The 21975-nt window shown below is 38.4% G+C and overlaps 1 long non-coding RNA gene across 2 annotated transcripts in view; it reads right to left on the bottom strand.

Moving 5' to 3' along the window:
* Window positions 1-1162: 1162 nt before the first annotated feature.
* Window positions 1163-21975, bottom strand: part of LOC138030176 (uncharacterized) — a 34374-nt gene continuing 13561 nt past the window's right edge. For both annotated transcript variants that reach the window (XR_011128043.1, XR_011128042.1), the window contains 3 exons: window positions 12849-12929; window positions 12357-12474; window positions 1163-1347 (listed from right to left, as the gene is read on the bottom strand). This is a non-coding gene — a long non-coding RNA (uncharacterized lncRNA). The remainder of the gene's footprint in view (window positions 1348-12356; window positions 12475-12848; window positions 12930-21975) is intronic.

Raw genomic sequence — 21975 nt, 5'->3', positions numbered from 1 at the left:
CTGTTTAGGGAGAGAGCATGTAATAATTAATTATTTGATTAAGACTAAGGGTTATTTGATTAAGACTAAGGGTTGCTATTGGGAAGGTGACCTTTGAGTGCAAGCGGTGTTGGGTTACTGGCAGCCGTTGAGAATTGTAAACGCTTTATACGTTTTTGTATTGGAAATAAAATACCATCGATTATGAAGTTTTAAAGAAAGGCGCTCAATTTAACGTTTATTTAATAAAATGAGGAAAACTGACTCTCCTCTGGTGTATTCTTTTGCGTTTTGGTGCTTATTTTACTGTTTTGGGAGTTTTGTGTTTTCACCGTCCTAAGATGAAGTCAAGGCAGCACACTTACTCCATCCCCATAGTGGTGCTGTGGGGATGGGGTAAGTGTTGTACATAAAGTGTCTGTACCTTATGAGGTGGATTTTGAGCACAAACCCGAGCTTTGTTACCCTGTACAAGATCATCAGCTATTGTCGAATCAGAAACAGAAATTGCTCATTTCCAGCCAAGTGCATGGGAATTTTTGACGACAAAACAAACATTCACCGAGGTTCCCGAATGATGGAGCTTTACATTTGCGTGAAAAAATCACAGCTGGCATGGGTTTGAGGTGCAAACCACCTCTGAGCTGACTACACGAGCTTATGGTCTTCATCTTAGTGTTGTACATGAAATGACTGTACCTCATCTGGGAGTCAATTTGACCTCGGACCCAAGCTCCTTGACCATGCACAAGATCATCAGCTGTTAAATTCAGCTTTCGTGGATCTGAAGCAGAAAATGCTCATTTCCAGCCAAGTGTGGGGATTTGACAACGAAACATTCACAGAGGTTCGCAAATGATGGGGCTTTAGCTTTGCGTGGAAAAATCGCGGCTGGGATGGATTTTCGAGGCGCAAACCGCTTCTGAGCTGACTACGCAAGCTTACAGTCGAAATCTTAGTGTGCTGCCTTGACTTCGTCTTCGGACAGTGAAGACACAATTCCCGAAACGGTAAAATAAGTACCAAAATGCATAATACACCAGAGGTGAGTCAGTTTTATTCCTTTTATTGAATGAACGTTAAATTGAGCGTTTTTTTAGGCTTCATAATCGATGGTATTTTATTTCCCATACAAAGTCGTATGCGTTTAAATTCTCAACAGCTGCCTGTAACCGAACACCACTTGCACTCAAAGGTCATCTTCCCACTAGCAATTAATTAAACGCTCTCTAGTGATGCGGACTTGGACTGCCTATGGTTATAGCTTGGCAACCATGCACCTCATTACCCTTTATGAGCGTCGTTGCTTGATATTGACTTACTTGGTCTCGAGCATTTCCTCCGATTTGCACAAACCATCTTTTTGCACTATAAAAGTATGAAATTAGAAAATAAGTGAAACCACAGGTGATGGACAATATTTCTGAAGTATGTTTTATGTTATCTTTCATGTTTGTGTTAGGGCGACTGTTAGGGCTGCCAATCTGACATAAACATGACAGCTTTTTTGTGCGAAGAAAGCTATGGAAAATGGTTGTTCTTCCCGTTTTTTCACATCGTTTTACGTTTTATTTAACGTATTTAAAAAGATCGTAATTTGAAGAAAAGTTTGAGGGGTCGGCACCTATGGAAGCAAGCTCACGATGCAAAACTTGTCTTTTCATTGTTAACACTAGCAAGATATCGGGACCTAAGCGATCTGTTAAGATCACCGATCGTTTCACATGTACCTCCGCAAATGTCATTTATTGCATAACCTGCACGTTATGCAATAAATTATACATTGGTGAGACAGGTAGACGACTAGGTGACCGATTCCGCGAACACCTTCGCGATGTTGAGAAGCATGACAAGGATGCCTCCAAGCCAGTCGCTCGCCATTTCAATCTGCCTAACCACTCCAAAAAACACATGGCTATCTTCGGCCTTTCCCTAAATCTAGGTACGACGGAAAGCCGCAAGAATCTGTAACAAAAATTCATCTTTCAAATCGGCACCCTTAATCCCCACGGTATTAAAGAACGCTTTTCATTTAACTAATATATTCCTATTTTTCACGTTGCCATGTTACCACCAATAGCGTAGCTCCTACTCTACTATAAAAACTACACGTAACCCATAATCCCTCGATTCGCTCTGACGAAGGGCTAACGCTCGAAACGTCAGCTTTTAGAATCTCTGTACGGTGGCCAATTTACATTATCAACTCCGTTGATAAAACCAAATTTTTGTATGGAAGCATCAGACACGCACAGCTTAAAGCTTGGAAGTCAACGTAAGTGAAGGTATTTTGATCAAATTAGAAGGCAAGTACCAGCGTAAATCCTTGTTATTTTAGCGCTATTTGGCGGCTCAAACAATGAACAAAATGGTAAAAAACCTTCGCTTTGTAGTGTAGTTGCATATTATTTATCAGGGAAAGGTTGGCACATCGAATTTAATTTATTTGAACTGCTAAAAATTGATATTTTATGTTAGATCCCATACATTTCTTTACAACATTGGGCAGCCATTTTTTCTGTTCCATTTGATTGACATGCGGTATTCGTGACGCATAATTGCTCATTATAAAGCAAGACTTTCTGAACATCGATATACTTATACCAAATGACCTTATCAACAATTTAACCTTAAGAAGAAACTGGCAATTTATTTTACAGGGACCAGGTATTTAACACTCTTTATAAAATGCTGGAAGACCAATGGGAAAATTTCAAGTGTCAAAATTGTACTTTAGAATAAGTTTTGACAATTTGAGGGAAAAAAAACGAATGCAGTCTTCAAAGAACTGCTATGAAATTTATCTGCATATTTCTTTAATACCAATACTCTGAGAGAATTATTGTTTGAATATCCAGCATTCGCCCTTGTCACACGGCGGCCATATTGTCCCAGGAGACCAAAAAGGCTTTGTTTTACCACGCCAAGCCTCACAGTGGAAAACATGGGGGTGAGGGTTGGCTTGGTAAAACAAAGCTTTTTTTGGTCTCCTGGGACAATGTGGTCGCCGTGTGACAAGGGCGAATTCTATTCAGCTTTACCCCATTGGGAATACAAAATTTAAATATGAAAAGAAAAACAAGCTGAATTGTGGTAGTTGTAGTCAAATGACGCCATCGTAAAAATTGCCTATTAAAAAGCCTTTCTTCTTCTTAAGAAAGAATTGCATGAATATTTAAAGGGTTAGCGGACATAATTGGTGGTTTCCATGGATCGTTTAGTGCCATTTATTTGTTGAAAGAGCTGGGGCGAGAGTGGAAAATCTTAGATGGGTGGAATTGAGCAGTTAATTACTCTTTTATAGCACGTAGGAGCTTGGCGAACTCTATCCATTGTTTCGGTGTTATATAGGCTCAAAAGGGTTTTCAGCTGAGTGTGCACGCGTACGCCACAAACACAATTCTAAAAGCTGCTCGCATCAGCTCATGATTCAAAATGGGTCACCAGAAATAAATACTGCTAATTTCATTCACCTTTCTTTCAATTCCTATATATATGGAATAGAAATAGACATCTATTCACGAAAACAACGAAAATTGTACACAAACGGTTTTAACGGTCACTTAAATCCGTTTGTCTTGGCCTGTAGCTCCTCTCGCGCGTGCACTCGAATGAGCGGGTGACGCATGCGGAAATTCTGATCTTGAAACCCCATCATTTTTCCTAATTTTGAAACTTTACTTGTTTGTATTTTTGCCTCCAGGAGGTGAATATTTTCATTTCTTGTCAGTTTAGAGTTAGGGTTTTAGGGTTAGGGTTAGGCTTCGTTGTACAAATTTTAAAGAAATTTGTAGGTGACAAAATTAGAGATCTTTTAAAAAAAACTGATGTTTCTGAAAAACTGACCTCAGATTGTTGAATTTTAATTTTAGAGATTATTTCTAACATTACCTGGTAACGCTGAATGGGAAGACTTCACCTTCCCGTTTTTTCAAGACAATATATCTTGATTTTTAGGCTTAAAGAAAGGCCTTATATCGTTGCCATGCTAACGTTATTTTGGAGGAAAATGTAATGTGAGAAATGTATGATGGGTACTTAATACCCTTGCCAAATGCCGTCTTGATCTGATTCCCGTAACATTATTTGGTGTCTTGTGCATTGACAACCATCCAAATTTACAATTTGACAATTTTCTAATTTTAGGATTAACTACGTTTACTGTCAAATTTCATAGAAGTCATGTATATGCTTTGCAATTACTTTATGTAACTCAACATTACTGCTACTGGGGGGGGGGGGTCATAGTAGCAAAAATAGTTTTTGTCGACATTTCACAATTGGGATTTTGAATTCTTTATATAAGCATTCTAACAGATTTCCTTTTTTCTTGGTAAACTTGGCAGGAGACTAAAGTGCTTTTCATCTTCCGCTTCTTTCTTACACAAAAGGCAGATTCTTTCTTTCGGTTTCTTATATTGTCTCATGAAACGATCCTGTTTCTATTGCCAATCTATGATTACTAAGTCGCAGTTTTGTCATGGTGGTTCTGTGCCGGATGTTGGTGACCTGGTGAAGGTAATCCTCGCATCTTTAATTATCTATTGTTTTGACTTTACGGTAGGTTCGCATTTTGTTGCTTTGATTGGGATCTTTCCTTATGTCATTATTCATCTCACTGAACGACCTTCGTTATACAATTTTTGGGCACGGGCAACTAATTCTGGACAAAATCAACTCGTGTTGGCATCACGTTCTCGTGCCGCTTTGTCGTAGTCTTCACACAAAAGCAAAAACAACACAATTCCGAAAAGGAAGCGTGTTTACAATTGACACCTCTATACTGTAACGTTCCAGTTAAACAAACGAGCTAAACTACCATTCCCGGTGAATTTAAAAATTGTTAGGGTTAACCCACAGCATCAATTGTTTACTGCGGATTTAACACATCATTCGCGGGTGAATGACAGAAATTGCGCTAATGACTCGTACTACGAGCTTGTTATTTATATCTTAAAACCAGTTTTTTGGACATCATAACTACAGTCTGTGAAAAAATTCGTTGGAACAGTCCACGACTATACAGATCTGAGACTTTCGCAGCTCACTCTCCCCTCACAATGTTGTTTTAACGCCAGTTTCTGAGCCCAATTGTCAAAACAACATTGTAGGAGGGCAAGGTATTGTAAAGTGTTTCAACAATTTTGTCCGGGACTGTATTTTTGAGGAATTTCAGTTATGAAAAGAATTGGCGGGAAATATGCTACATTTTAGGAGAAGGAAACCCTTGATTTCTAGCGGCCTGGAGTGTGATGTTGCGCCACATTTGTGATAAATTCGACAATAAATGAAACATACAACATGTTCAGGTTTCTTTGAATTCGGTTGGTTGTTTCTCGTTAAAAAAAAACGCCATTTCATAGAAGGTTGACTGTGGCTGAGCATGTTCTGCTTAGAAACGACCTTAACCAGGATGAATTTGCAGAGGCCGTTCGAGTTTTGTTCCGTGAAGGAAAATATCGTAATATCTTGTTAACGGTGTTTGCTGGTTGCGGCAAAACACTTTATAATTCCTCTAAACTCTGTTTTCGAACCGTTTTGTAATCCTGGTACGACCACGAATGCTTTGGTTGATACTGTAAGTACAGACAGCGATGAAGTGATTTTCTCAAATGACGTTCGTTGGTGTCCCTAAATTAACGCACGGCACGATTTGTCACTTCTTTTGGCAGGTCACAAAGTGCATTTACCTAGACTCAAAACACATCCCGCTCGGGATGTTGACTTTTCACCTGATTCTCCAATATTTTGCACCAGCAAGGAAGAGTTCACCTTTGTTAGATACGCGATCGCTGGTCGAAAGTCTTTTCATTCATTTCATGCGGCACAAATTTCCGAAAAGGAACAACAGTGTATTTCCCCATGCTCCCGTTTTATTCGGCCTTGATCTTCTCACAAAGTTAATTAGCGTGCATCTGTAATTCAACGAGTCACCAACGAGTCACCATTTTTAAGAAAGCTTTTTTGGTGAGAAATATGCACAATTGAACCACGATGATGAAACAGTCAGAAAGGGCAGTAAACACAGAAGGTGAATCGATTGTTTTGGACACTATAGGAGAGAAAATAGCCATTTTTGAGGCGAATGTGCATGGTGACACTGTCAATGTACTGAGAAAAAGTATCCTGCTAAATTTAATTAATACAGTGGTGACTCGTGCACACTAACACAATGTCGTTGTTTTCTTCTCTTGTTGGTTTTGTGTAGCGAAATTCGACTCGAAAAAATGTTAAGCGATATCAAATTAGCCTACAATGGAGCTGTTATGAAAAAACAGTCAGTAGAAAGCGTCTAATACTGTTACGTTTTTAAACTGCTTGTCACCATTTTGGTACAAAGTTGCTCACGCAATGAACTAAAGTAAACAAGTTTTTACACCACGTGTCATGAGTTTCTATCCTTGTGCGAAATTCCTGTTTTTGATAGCTATAACTTGTGTTTCCTGCATTTCCATGTCTCCTACCGACAGAAATTGTCGAAGAGTTATAAAATAAAAACTGTACTAACATAAAAGGTATTCTTTTAAATTTTCCGGGTCTTACGAAGTTCTACTCGCGTAACATTGGGCCGGGTAATACATACATGTATATGTGCAAACTAATTTTAAGCCGTAACAATATTTGACAGTTGGCGATGCATCGTCATTTTATGTAAAATACCGCATCAGTTAGTATTTTATACGACCTCCTGAAGGAAACTACATCAAGGTAAAAGGCAATATCCTTCGTCCATATATATTCAATATGTTGTCATCTCATTTTTAGAGCAAATCTTCATCTTTTTAGCACATCCAAGAAGTCGAAAGTCCTTTTCTGTTGATTGTAGGTAGTAATATCCTTTAGAAGTTAGAAAGCGACAAACTTTTCTCACAGATACAGCAATTGTCAAAACCCCGCCTTCTTCGCTCTTGTGGGCCTCCCTTGCATTCTATAACATGACTTCCATGGGCGTCCTGAATTAAACAATGGCTGGATAGGTTTTCTCTTAACTGTTAAACCTTTGTATGTGCTTTCCGTTCCAGGAAAATCGTCATTGATTAATCTCCAAGCGCTTTTAGGAGAAATGTAGCGCATTTTAGCTACTTTACGAAGAGAAAACCTTTGAATGCGAGATAAAACAAATACGCTCGTGCCCTTGTCACGCTATCAGTGGTAGCAAGAAAAACCATATTTCAGATCATGACTCTCTTCTTAGCTAAATCTAAACAATTTCGCTTATTTTATCATTGTCCATATATAACAAAAGAAATTCGAACACTGTACATCAAACTCAGTTACGAATAAAAAAGTTACGCAGCGCTATCGTACCGGTTATTATAACAAAAGAAATTCGAACACTGTACATCAAACTCAGTTACGAATAAAAAAGTTACGCAGCGCTATCGTACCGGTTATGAAGGCGACTGCAAAGTTGTGTCACTTATGACCCTGCCAGCACGTCCTATAAATAGTTTAAATTCCTCACAAATACAGTCTGTGACAAAATTCGTTGGAACAGTCCACGACTATACAGATCTGAAACTTTCGCAGCTCACTCTCCCCTCACAATGTTGTTTTAACGCCAGTTTCTGAGGCCATTTGTCAAAACAAGATTGTAGGAGGGAAGGTATTGTAAAGTGTTTCAACAATTTTGTCCGGGACTGTAGCTCTAAAACTAGACGCTCCATAATGCGTACACTGGCTTGCCTATGGTATATATTACACAAAAACAGAACGATTAAATCATATATGAAATGGATCATATATAAACTGCGGATATAAAATCAAGTGAAGCTATGATCCTCGCAGTTGATTTCATATCTACAGTTCATATATGAGCCATTTCATATATCATTTCATCGTTCATTCATTCCTCACGGGAACATTAGAACCCACAAATGACCAGCTCCCAACATCAGTGGCTTCATAGCTCAGTTGGTTAGAGCGTCGCACCTGTATCAGGAGGTCACAGGTTGAACCTCGGTGAAGTCCTGAATTTTTCAGGCTTCTTTATGCAATTGCATTTATAACTGCGAGGGTCATAGCTTCACTTGAACACAAACAGAAGGTACTGAATTGGGTGGTAGTTTGCTCTCATGCTGGCCAACAAGGATGCTTCGAAAGTAAATGAATTGAAATGAAGAACAAAAAAGTTCAGTTCTAGACATCTTTGACTGAGCTGTGTCTAGTCCAGTAAAAAGTGGAAAGAGAATGTAGTGCAATGTCCAAATACATGTTAAGAAACCAAACTTTACCTCGTGATAGTTTGGAAGTGATTAGCGATTTTGTTGCAATTCAAATGCTGTTTTGATGTTCCAAAAGAATTTGCAAACATGTTTCGACGCACCTCCGTCATCTTCGGTGTAACGATAAATAACAATTTGGCTTGAATTTATACACCCTTTTAATAAGTCTAATATATGCCGTTTTCCGCTAATGACGTCGAACTCGTGCTTTCAAATTTTATTCAGAAATGTACAAAGGCTTAAAACAACAAAAGAAATCGGAAAAGTTTTAGGCCTTTGTACATTTCTGAATAAAATTTGAAAGCACGAGTTCGACGTCATTAGCGGAAAACGGCATATATTAGACTTATTAAAAGGGTGTATACAGCAATAACCTCCACTATAGGTAGCAATCCTCCTCTTGTTAGTCTAATCTGATGCCAAGTCAAAACATTGTTTGCACCAAAAAGTACCGTAAAAGCCAGGAGTTAACAGAACAAGAAAAGAAGTGATGAATCAAATTCTTATCGAAAGATTAATGAATTTATGAACGAATGGAAAGGTCATGATGTTGTAAAAGGGAAAAAATTGATCACGTGCTAGGCAACCGAAAAGGTGCATGTGATCACCTTGTGTCAACGGAATGAACTACGTGAAAGAATGTTAATCGTTCGTCGTTTTCAAAGTAAAACAACGTACTTTTTAGCGAGGAAACTTCCGTCTTTGGTTTTTTAATTTTGCTGTAATATTTAACTGAATATCTACGTTTCATCTGTCGGGTCAGGAAGCCTTTGTCGGGTTCCTGAGGACGTATCTATTTTGACTTCAAGGGGAACTATTTACACATTTGCGAGGTTGAGCGGCCATGTAATTGAAAATCTGAACATCTATGAGATTTCAAAACAGACTTGCGAATTATCGCAAATCACAATGTTGACAAGCACAAAAGCGGAAGAAATGGTTAATAAATGTTTAGTTTGTTACTACCTGGATGTTTGTGTTAGAGTAAAGGGATATATTGTCACGCAAATAATGTAATTTCACGACACTCCAAGCTAGTTTCATGTAAACATTCTTCGCACTAGGAAGTCGTAGCAATAAATTGGATTAACCAGGAAGTTAAAGAAATATCGTTGGCTTCCCAAATAAATTTTATTTTGCACTACAATGACAAAATCATTTGTCAGAGAAATAAAATTCCTGTCTCGCGTATCACTTTTGAACGCACGTATGTAAATTGTTTAAGTCATTTTCACCGCGTCCCGATTCCCGCGAAATTTTCTTTCAAATATTAACGAAAATATTATTTCTCGTCAAGCGTTGCATCTTTTATGTTCAAATAACCGCTAAAAATAAAGATTTTTTAACGATCTATCTGTAGATATTTTTTCATAATTTAATATTCTGTCAATTTGCACAATCGAAACACAAAAATAGCAACGCACGCAACAAATTTAGTCGCACATACCTCTTCGTCGAATTCTCTAGCCTGCGAATGCAGACGTATTTCCGGCGGTCGTTTCTCTCCCTCGAAAAATAACATCTGCAAAACCGAGCTGCGAAACGATTTCTGTGACGTAACTGCTTTTGTTTTTTTTTTTGCCAATCACGTTCCATGAAAGAACAGATAGTCGGGTGATCTCGGCGCAATTCGTGTTATCGTTGTCACTAGCGAACCTTTGAAACGAACAGCTATGAGTGAAACGCCAAAGAATTAAGATTCCCTGCGGTGACGAATGTTGAATTCTTTGAGGGGTAAATTGTTTGGTTGCAAAGGAGAAGATAAATGTATTTAGTAAGAGTGTTTTGGACATCTCTTTGATACTTCGAGCCGATTTATGTGGGCTAACTGCCGCATGAAATGCTATTATCGACAGCTACGATACAAGAAAGCTGTTCGTAAAATGGACGAGCTTGAGGACTAACTTAAAAGACAGTTTGACGGTGAAATTACTCTTCGAGTTTAGAGAGCGGCCAAGATTAAAGCAGAGCACTGGAGCCGAAGAAATATCTGAGTTTTGGTGACGCTTGCTCGACGTAGTAAAACTATACAGGAAAGCTAACCCTAACCCATAAGCCGGTTTTCCTTGGGGATTCTTAGCCCTTCACCAATTCTAGCGCTTGTTTCTGTCCCACCGAGACCACAAAACGTCGTTAAAGAAGCCTTTGGAAGCTTCAGTGAGAGCTTAATGTATAAATATTTACATTAACACCGTTTCCTGAAGCGGAAACTCAAGGCGCTAACTTGAAGACATTGTCTCTACCAGAGTCAAAGAAAAGGAGACCAAAGGACATCTCACTATAGAATATTCTACTAAAACAATCTGAAAAGGGTAAATCACAATCACAAAATTTTTCCCAGAAGAGCACCGCATGGTCCAAAACACCACAAGCAGACTTTCTCCAAATCGTGTAGGTAAATTGACCAACATAGGCCGCAACATATTTGATCGCATCCTCCTGGTGGCTACTTAACTTTTGGATACCGAAAATCTCAGTCTTTTTTAGTATCCTCCATATTGCCCGCCATTAATCTTAATGTGAATTTTACGTCACAGAAATCGGTTTGCAGCTCGGTTTCGCAGACGCTATTTTTCGGGGGAGAAAAACGATCGCCGGAAATACGTCTGCGTTCGCAGGCTACGAATTCTCATGCTTAGCAGAGGAATTTTTGGTTAGAATGAAAATCTTTCTCTATTCGTTAGAAATTGACCGGTCCGCGAATATTTTAGGAGTTTTTTTTCAATGGGATGTCAAAAGGCCAAGTAGATGTTATGCATAATCGGGCAAGTTCGGGCGATCAAGTTGCACGTGTGACCAGTTATAAATATTTTTCCACAAAATGTTCCCGAATCGTCAAGTATCATCACAGAAGACAAGAACATCATTTTAAAAGCTTATTCTGCGCAAAAAGTAGGTTCTGGAGGTAATTTTGAGAGTGGAAATCAAGTTTACGCCCCCTGGTATATTTATATTTAATTAAGTTAACACAACAGAAAGACGCTTGCCTTATTTTGACATGAAAGTGCTTTACTATTGCCATAAAAACTATCCAGTTAAGCTCGCATATTACAAAACATGATGAATTCATAAAGGCCACCTTTTCCAGCGAAATATTTTGAAACCAACAACATATTTGCTGTTAGAGGCAAAACCCCTTCCTATTTCATTACTGTGCGTTAAGACAAGAAACTCATTCGTGTCAAATTACCATACCCTTTCCAGGAAGAACATTTTCCTTGAATAATGAAGCAAAAAATAGACCAAAAGCTTTCTTTCAAAGAATTCTTGGCTGTCACACTTCCAATTTTACCTGAGGACTGTGCAGAGTTGAGTACAAACACCGTAATACAAATAACCAGACAGAGATCAGATCCACTTAAGGTGTTCGCTTCCTTCTCTGACTTTGTTGAACCCATAAGTTACGAGATAATTTTTTTTCATTTGGTTTCAGTGTTGTACATAACAGCAGACGTAGTAAAATATTAGAAATACAGGTCACTTTGATTTCGGCTCGGCGGTCGATAGTTGTTGTCGAAGTCCATTACTCGTAGCTATTTAGATTCCAGATATTTATTTTTCACCGCCTGTCTTGTTTATCCAATTGACGTTCCATTCTTGAGCTCCATAAGGTATCTATTTTTTAAAGATGCACTAAAATGCCATGCACGTTACAATGACTTTCGACGCCATTGAACTTTAATTAAATGTTCTCCTGTGTGCACCCGGGAAATCTACGCATTATACCAGCCCCCTCAAACCTAACAAAATACGCGCAGAAGACTATGCACAAAGACACCACTTAGCAGGGGAGTGACAGGCAAGACATTTACCGACACGGAAAATTAAAAAAAACACGAAATGCAAGGCAGATTCCGACTGGGTTTGGCAACCCAGTAATTATAGAATTGATTGTACTTTGATTCATCAAAATTATCTTTCTGAAAAGTGTTTAAGGATTGAAACCATTACAAACACATGAGAACTAAGGCGAACTATATTTTAAAGAAAAAAATCTGAAACAAGCAGTCAAACAGTAAACCGCTTTACAAACAACGTTCAGCTGAATAAACCATTTAACACTTTCGTATTTTACGGAACATCAAACAGAATAGATACAGTCTGTGCAAAATAAAGTGTAAAACCACTTGAGATTTATTCGCCCACTCTTACCTTGTCAGTGATGTACAGTGCTTGACAAATGAGACGGGGCAGGAAGAAGGTGGCCACTAAACCGTCATGTTGTATTCAGCGCTGTCCATGACGAACCTCCGGTCTCAATGCATCCTGCCTATCGAAAAACAATTGCAAGTTTATTATGGCCACTCCTTACAAGACAATTCAGTTAAACTGGCAAAACTTTAAACACATGACGGGCATTCACAACGCCGGTGAGAAACCACACATGTGAACTGCTGATTCGATATTGTGCTGCTATGTTGTTTAAGATTCATAAGTTGCCGATATTAGTTGACTTGATGAGAGAGGAAAAAATATCGAGTTAAAAAACCTTAACTTGCACTAACTCGTTAAACCAACGGCATTGGCTTGTAAAAAGCAAAAAAGAAAGACAAACTACACGACAGGATAAGAATAAGGGCTTAAGCTTAACTATTCATAGACAAAAAGCCTTTGCAACAGAATACGTTCGAAAAAGCTTGTTACCTCTTGGCCGGTTGAAAATAAGTCGTCATTCCTAGCTGTTCCGGATACTGATAATAAACAGATGTCTTCGTTTGATTGCTCCTTATAAGCAAGTTGAAAACAATTAAGAAATCATCAGAGTAGTAGACAAAAGAACTCATTAATTTATCACCCATTTGTCTGTTCCTCGTGGATCACGTTCTCGCGCCATTAGCGCCGGAGATCAGTAGCTATTCACTGACTATTCCCAAGGGCAATCGTCATGCACAGCAGAAACAATGAACAATTAAATTAAAACCTATAACGCCAGTTCTCCACCAGTGATTAAATAAAATAAGAGGACGAAAGGAGATGAATGGTCTCTGGAAAATCACCAGGAAGTATCCTCAAGGGAGGAAGTTATCAAAGAAAAATAACACATGCTAATTTGAGAGACCTTTCTTTCTAATTAACATTAACCGGCTTAAACAGGAGAATTCTGCGATAAACAAGATTTTTTTTATCAAATATAACGTTATGATTAGTTTCTTTTTTCACTTTCATGTTAAACTGCAGAATACCCAGCCACTTATGTGAATATGAATGGCGTGTGTTGTATTCTTTGTTCATCAAATTATGCCGCTACGAGAGCAAAAAAGTACTTTCATCGCGTACAATTGTGATATGATGCACAAGAAGCTTTTATATAGTGAGGCAACCGTACAATGCCAGAATTTATCAAAATGGCGGAGCACAGACATTTTAAAGCAAAAATAAGCAATTCTGAAATGCATGTTTTCGATGGAATCGCTTGCTTTGAAATCTTTTTAACAACGCTCATTGTCAACCTTATATCATGTCATTTTGAGATCATTTTTAATGAATGGATAGCTATAGTACATAATCGACAGGAGACTCGCGCTTCATCTCTTGTGAAAAAATATATGGCAATGTGACAATATCGCCACCATCAGGACAGAAAACTTTCCTGTCTGTGTCTTCACACTACATGTATAACAGCAACCAGTAATGTGAAAAGAGTGCGAAAACTATTATGACTAAACCAAAACATGATAAAAAAGGAGAGACAATCAAATGTGATTTGTTATATGACTACCCTCTGATCACAACAAACTTGTTTTTGTGCATTTTATTGTCCCTAAGGGATCAATCTGTTCCCTTGTAAATCTTTTCATTCAGAAAAGATTGTTACCACTAGTTAAAACCAAACAATTTAACATTGATTACCCTTTACAAAATGTTAAAAAAAACTAATTAATTAGTGTTGTACTTTGACTGAGATCTCAATAAAGAAACGCGGTCCAGTACAATACTTATTGTGCCATGCACCTTACTCCAAAATGGCCGCCATTTAGATATTCTTTTGTTTTTATTCAAATTAGACCTTGATGCCTCGTTCAAGGCAAAATATTCTTTTGAATTTTCAGCTCAAGAACGAGGCATCAAGGGCTAATTTGAATAAAAACAAAAGAATATTTAAATGACGGCCATTTTGGAATAAGGTGTATTGGTTCGTCATGCATAACAGTGTTGATGGTGACAGCAAGCAAGTAGGCGTGTACGAAAATTAAGTCTATTGATTAAGAATTAAGAGGCATTTTTACTCCGACGAACCAGCCTCAAAGGTAGCTTGCAAAAAGTGGTGTTACATTTGACATAAAAAATGTCAAAAAGGATTGAACTAACAGATAAAAAAGCTCGTGCACAAGTCTCGACCCGACAAAAACAACGGCAAAAATTAAGGCTTCAAGAAATGCTGCCTTTTGTTGCAACTATTTATTGAAAGCACTTTTACGAGGGTCACACATTTACTCACAAAAAATAATGTTTATCACCACGTAATCTTGTCATTAACGTCAAACCAGAGGTTGATTGATTGTTGATTGTTCAAAACAAAGGGTTATTTTCTTTTTGTTGGCAAATTTGAATACAGGGTTTAGGGTTAGGGTTAGACATGATTATTTGCAAACAGTATCTTTACTTTCCAATAAGCCCCTAGAAGACTGCAAACCATTTTAACGGAGCAGAAAAACTTGATTCCAATAATTCTGTTGTTACTGGAATAAACATAACGAATAGGCTCTTTGATTTTGGTGAGTTGTATTTGTTTCTTGCTTTTTTGACGCAGCGGTTCAGTTCCAATGTAGAACCGCAAGTTTTTATAAACTACATTGGGCATCTGAACTGAAATTGAAAGGAGGTGTGAAATAGTTTGATTATTTTCGTCTGCTAAGTTACGCAGTATCCTGGAAGGCCGTTTCTTAAGCTATTACACATCAAGTAATGAATACTGCGACGCGAGAACATAACATGACATAAATTGGGAAAAATTTCACATTTTAGTGACAGGCAAGACAGTCTTGCTAAGCAAAATAAACGACTACGTTGGTCAAGGGTTTGGTAGTGTTTTTAAACCTCCTATTGACAAATGCAAAGCAAACGTCAGTTCGTTTTTGGTACTTAACTTCATAGGGAAAACAACTGTAAGAAAATTTTTGGTCCAAATTCGAGCATCAAAAAGCCAGGCTCATGTAAATTGCGAATTAGAACCACATGTGCAGGCACAAAAAAGTTTCCGACATTATTACAACCATAAAGCCTGGTTGACACTGTGACATAAGCATAAGCATAAGCAAAAGCTGTGTAAACCGGGAGTGACATAAGTATAAGCACAAACATGAGGAAAAGGAATCGTTTCCATTTCCTTATGCTCATGCTTCACGTCACGTTTATAACTGTGTAAACCGGGTACAACATAAACATAAGCATAAGACTGAAGTGTCAGCTGTTTTTTATGCCAACGGATATTCAAGTTAATAGAGCCTAAGATGGCGTCCAAACGTACTGTTTTTTACGAGAAACTTGCTGGGGCGGTTCGCAATTATTCGATCCCCGCCTTTGAGACAAATCGCCAGAAATAAAATTCTCAGTCCGCTGGTTACAGTTGCCGAGTCTCTTTGTTCTTTCCCCTTTCGGAAAATATCCCTTACCCAACAGGACTTCTTCGTTTTGTTTTCTCGTTCTCTCCCTTGTCGCTGTCGTCTTCTTCCATGAAGCAGAAGGAGTAATAGTAGGAGGAGAATTTCTTTTGGAAACGTTGCTCGTCCCATTCTCCAGCGAGTTTTTTTCTGGAGCTAACTACGTTTGCGTATGTCACTTTTCTTATACTTATGCAACATGTGTGAACTTCGTTATGCAAACCCTTATGCTTATGTCCAGTGTAAACCAGGCTTAAGTTACACAGCCCGCCTCGATTGGCTTTGGGTTGTGTATTTCTCCAATATGTTAAATTTAAACTATTGAAATAAAATGACGATGATGATGATGATGAAACTGACGTCATTAACATTTCACCTTGTAAATGCTGCTTATTATATATGCAAAACGCGCGTACACATGCATTGTATTCTTAAACTAGCGTCGGGAGTCTTTGAGGTAATTTTCTTCTCGATCCAGCTCTCTCAAGGTTTTAAAGTTAGTAATGACTGACCATTAATAAGAAAATTCCAGTTAAAATAAACAGGTGTCTTTTTTAAATCAAGGCTTAAGTGTTTAGCTAACAGTTTTTTAATCCAAAGAAAAAGATAACTTCATTTTTTGGTAATAGTAGTAGCAGTAAAGTGAAACCTTTTCTGTACCACTTCGGTTTGATTAGCCCTGGCTTCTTGCCTCTCTTAAAACTCATTCGTCCTTACCACGGACAATTGCAATTAAACAATTTTCTGTAAAAAAGGAATGAAAGAGCAGATGATGGTCCATCTGTGGTAAATTACCATATATTTAATTGGGTTTTGCAAAAAGAGACTATCTTCTCAACATATTTAGCAACTTTTCACCAAAGTGGTGGTGGTTAGTGGTGGATATCTACCTCGCCGCTTCTCAGCTTGGTAATATCCACCACTAGCCACCGACACTGAGGTGAATAGTTGTTTTAGTATATACTAAAACAGTGAGATAATATAGCACAAAAAGATGATTTTAACTCATTTATTCCTGCAAAGATTACAACTTTTTCGGGCGCAAAATCCGCGCGAATCGCTCGGAGGTGAATCGCAAAGGATATCTGGAATTTGAGTAGCAAATCAGAGCGCGCATTCAACGCTATCCACTGTTTAAGTATATACTAAATTATTTTATCGTCAATTCCGTGCCGCCCAACTTAATCAACTCAATTTAGGTGCTGGGAAGCCCGTTTCTTGGCTTGGATCGTTGGTCTTTGGTTTGCAGACACCCGACCCAACCGAACCGAATCAAAGCTGTTGTTTTTGTCTCGGTAATGTAAAGAATGTATTGTAGGAGAACAGCAGAATTGAATGGGTGTCACGAAAACTCAGACCCCGAAAACTCAGACCTCAGACCTCAGACCTCAGACCTCAGACCCCCGAAAACTCAGACTCTCAAAATTAAAAAAAAAAAATTATTCGTCTCAAGTGTTATCACCTGAATTGCTCTCCTATGGTCACGCAATGTTCATATGCAACAGCAACAGGGCGAGATATTTATCTTGTCCGGTTGATCGCCGGCGCGTCGATCAGAGAGTGTAAGACAAATAAGGTTCAAAACAGCAGCCGACACTGTTTCTCGAATCAGTTTTCAGACCTATTTTCAGACCCGAAAACTCAGACATCTTGAGATTTAAAAAAGAGATTAAACTCGTATCAGTTCTCATTACCTTGATGGTCCTTTATGAACGATGATCACAGCCAGAAAGGAGGGGTGGATCCAGAATAGTTCAATTGATTTGCAGAAATCACTCAAATTTTTTCCAAACCTTATTTCTCAGCTCTTTATTGCAGTTCACGAAATCAATTATCCTTCTTGTAACAAAGTATAGATTTTTATCTTCGCTGGTATATCGCTAGCGTATTTCCGGCGAGTGACAGCCGATCGCAGGCTAGTTTATCGCTGCCTCGTCGATTTAAAAACAGTGAAAAACCGACGATCGATGTTTAGAAGAGTAGCCGACATTAATTCTGATTACATTTGGTGGCCACCTTTTTACCGAAGAAATAGAAAGACAGAGTCGCGGTAACAAGTGTTATTCAGAGTCGCTGTAAGAATTATTCAAAAGTCCGTTTTCTATCCATAGAGCCGAAGACCCTTGTCACGCAATCACCACACAATTTGCTCGAAAACATTAAAAAATATATATATATTAAATTCGTTTCAATTGTTATCACCTGAATTGCTCTATGGTCACAAAATGTCATAGGCAAAAGCCACAATTTATGTTGCATATGAACATTGCGTAACCATAGGAGAGCAATTCAGGTGATAACACTTGAAACGAATAATTTTTTTTTTTTTTTTAATTTTGAGGGGTCTGAGTTTTCGGGGGTCTGAGGTCTGAGGTCTGAGTTTTCGGGGTCTGAGTTTTCGTGACACCCGAATTGAATTACTGAAATAAACCAAACTTAGCGAAAGAGGAAGGAGATCAGCAATTGTAAACAAACATATACTGTGAATTGTACCGGGTTAGTGTTCCTCAATAAAAGAGGGTGAAAGGAAAAATAGCACAGCCCTTGATTCTTGATATTAGCGAAGAGAGCACTGATTTTGGCTTATCTACAGAATAGGAGAACCTTTGTTTACATCTTGCGCCTTATTAGCACTTGACTATACCTGTAGCTATCGTTTTCTATCAGTAAGCAAGTTCGCTAACAACGAGTTCAAATCGCAAAGGTGTAAGTAACCTCCATGTTTCGTTGTCTCGAGTTCATTCTACCGTCCGCAAACAGATTTTCCCCAAAACTTTAATTACAACTACTTTCAAATGCCTCGTCGATGACAAAACGGGACGGACTCGAACGCATCTCACTGATTTTGTAGTGTCAGTATGGACATTACAACCAATAAACATGACACTAACATAGCAATGCTCGATAAAAAGAGTATCGATCCTAGGTAATGAACGGTAATATCTTTGATAGAGTGCCACACTTAAAATTATCTGAGTGAATTATCGAACAGTGAGAAAGTGGCTTAAAATTTGGAGTTTAGACAAACTGTTGCTGACCAGTTGAACTATTTGTTTCACAACTTCAGGGCTTGAAATTGTGACCAATACACTCGCATTTGCGACTGAATTTTTTCCCTTTGCAACTAAAATATCTGGAGAAGTCGCAAATTTGCAACTTGTTTTCATCTTCGCTCTTTCGAAACAAAAGGGTTAGGATATAAACTTGCAATAATTAAGGGTTAGCAGTTGCCACTTTGCTGCTCTTTTTACTAAAATAAATGAAGAAATGACAAAATTATTTTGTTTCTCGCCTTGCGTTTTCTTTCAATCTGAAGACAGCATATTGTAGCGTAATTTCGCTGCGATGTTACGTGCACAACCCTATTCCTTCGATATCATTCGCCATTTTCAGCGGTTTCTTTCAACACAAGTATTGTGGACTCATATTTTGTCTTGGTACACCGCTGACAACACAATGCAGCGCGACGATTTTGCGACTAAATTTTGCGAAATTGCGACTAAATTTTCGTATCTTGTCGCAAAATTGCGGCTGGATTTTTTCCTTGATTTCAAGCCTTGAACTTACAACTGTATTAAACAAGCCGCTAAACTCGTTGGTTCCATTGATGAATTAGCAAACTTGTTGGTTCGATCGACGGCAAGAAACAGGTTCCCAGTGGGAAGCACCCTCTGTGCAAGTATTCACGGTTAAATAAAACCAAAACGCAGGGCTAATAAGTCCAATAATTTCATCTTCGTTCACTATTTGATAAGTGAAGAAACTGGTTCGATTGGTATGGCGCGCCTTTCCAGTCAATATTCAAACAGCTTTATTTTGTAATGCATGTATTAAATTTCTGTGCCGTAATTTTTCTTTCCTTTCTATATGTTTTTTTTTTTGCTTTGATATATTTTATATCTCTTCCCATTAACTTCAATGTAAGTGCTAAGCACGTATATTATTTTTTATCTCTTTATTTTATATTCGTTCTATATGTGTATTTATATTTGTGCCGTTTTTTTTTTCATTCTTATTAAGTACGCAACACGTGATTGCATTACCATGATTCACGTGCGTCATTTTCCGCCATTTTGGCCGCATGTCGTGAGGCCGCGGTTGCCTTGCAGGTTTTGAGTCATTTAAGACTAGTTTTTCACTAAAAAACGTTGTGGCTCGGCTGGATTCAACGAAGTTAGTCTCCCTCTGTCAGGCTATAGACAAAAATTTGAAAGAATGTGACAGACCTGCACGATTACATGTAAGAATTGACACCGCTGGGTTGTACGTACTGACAAATAGTAGGGTTTTCTCGCTAGTTTTGGCTTTTTAAGTGCCGACTGCCTTCCAGAAAAATTGACCTCAGATGGTGTTCTCTCGATGAAATGCGTACGGTAGCCTCGCCTTTCAAGACGGGAATTGAATCGAGATAGTGCCTCCTCAAAGAGTTTGTTCGGCGAAGCCTACTAGCCTCTCCGTTTTTAAAACCCTTCTTGACACCGGGGCGGGTGACAAGAGGTAAAATGCTTCGATCAGTGTATTGGAAGGTTTCAGTCGGCGCGGCTGGTGATATGTTTTGATATGGTGAATAGATTCCTTGTGGAATCGTTCTCCTTTGTATATTGTTGTCGGTCTAGGAAAGTGATCTCCTTTTCTGAAATTTAAGCGGTTAACTTTATCGTTAGGTTGAAGTTGTTAGCTTGTGCAATGAACACGGGTTGATTTCCTGTTTATCTACAATCCCGAAATATAAGTGACAGAAACCGACGTTTCGGTGCATCTTGCGCCATTATCAAGGTTACATAAAGATAAAATGCGGTTTGTGAAAAGGCAAAGTTGAAACGAATTTGCATAAAAGAGTGCCAAGCTAATTACATGAATACTTTAGCACGAAGAGAATCCGACTATACATTTAATGCTGGTTTAAGATATTGAATACACAGTATTTCATTAACAAGGCAGTCAAATTTGTTCGTGCATGGTAGTACATGGACTGTAGGTTTTGTTCACAGAAATTGAAACAAAGATGCTAAGTCAGAGTAACGTTAAACCAACCACATGGAAACGTTTCATCGATGAAGTTTTCTCACTATGGACGCAAATAAACGGGAAATCAACCTGTTCCTTCCACAAGCTAACAACTTCAACGTAACGATAAAGTTAACTGCCTAAATTTAAGAAAAGAAGATCACTTTCCTAGACCGACAATAGTATACAAAGGAGAACGATTCCTTAAAGAATCTACTCACCATATCAAAACATATCACAAGCCGCGCCGACTGAAACCTTCCAATTCACTGATTGAGGCATTTTATCTCTTGTCACCCGCCTGGTGTCAAGAAGGGTCTTATCAATAGAGAGGTTAGTAGGTTTCGCCGAACAAACTCTTCAAAAACAACATTTGAGGAGGCACTATCTCGATTCAAAGCCCGTCTTGAAGGGCGAGGCTACCCTACGCATCTTATCGAGAAACACCATCTGAGATTAACTTTTTTGGAAGGCAGTCGGCACTTAAACAAAAGACAAACTAGCGAGAAAACCATACCATTTGTCAGTACGTACAACCTAGCAGTGTCAAATCTTAAAACAATACTGACGCGTTAAAGCAAACTGTAAAATGAAGGTTTTATAATTACATGTATCTGAAACAACAAACCCGCAAAAGGGAGACCGTGCAGGTCTGTCAGATTCTTTCAAATTTTTGTTTATAGCCTGACAGAGGGAGACTGACCTCGTCAGTTGAATCCGGCCGAGCCGCAACGTTCTTCAGTGAAAAACTAGTCTTATATGACTCGAAACCTGCAAAGCATCTGCGGCCGCACGACAGGGTCGTCACTTATTTCTATCCCTCAAACTGACATTTCCCTTTTTATTCAACTTACACGACGTACAATGTACTTTAGACTTCAAAGCTACTTCAAAGAAACAAACATTTTAAACAAGCTGAGAAGATTCACAATAGGCGAGGCAAAAAGTTGAACCCGGATTAGGGTTAGGGTGACCCTAACCCTAATCCTTAGGCTTCACCTTGCAGTTTTCGATATCCACTAGACTAACGAGACAAGATCCTAGAAAATCGAATTTTTTTAGAGTATTGACATAGTAGTACCCAGCAAAACAATTGAAAGTTAATCGTCTTCAACGGGGTTTTTAGACCTAAATACTGTAGATCAGCGCGGCTTAGCTTAGAA

Source organism: Montipora capricornis, chromosome 13 (assembly GCF_036669925.1).
Source record: "Montipora capricornis isolate CH-2021 chromosome 13, ASM3666992v2, whole genome shotgun sequence".
Lineage (NCBI taxonomy): Eukaryota > Metazoa > Cnidaria > Anthozoa > Scleractinia > Acroporidae > Montipora > Montipora capricornis.
The sequence above is the reverse complement of the archived record's forward strand: the minus strand, read 5'-3'. Positions and strand labels throughout refer to the sequence as shown.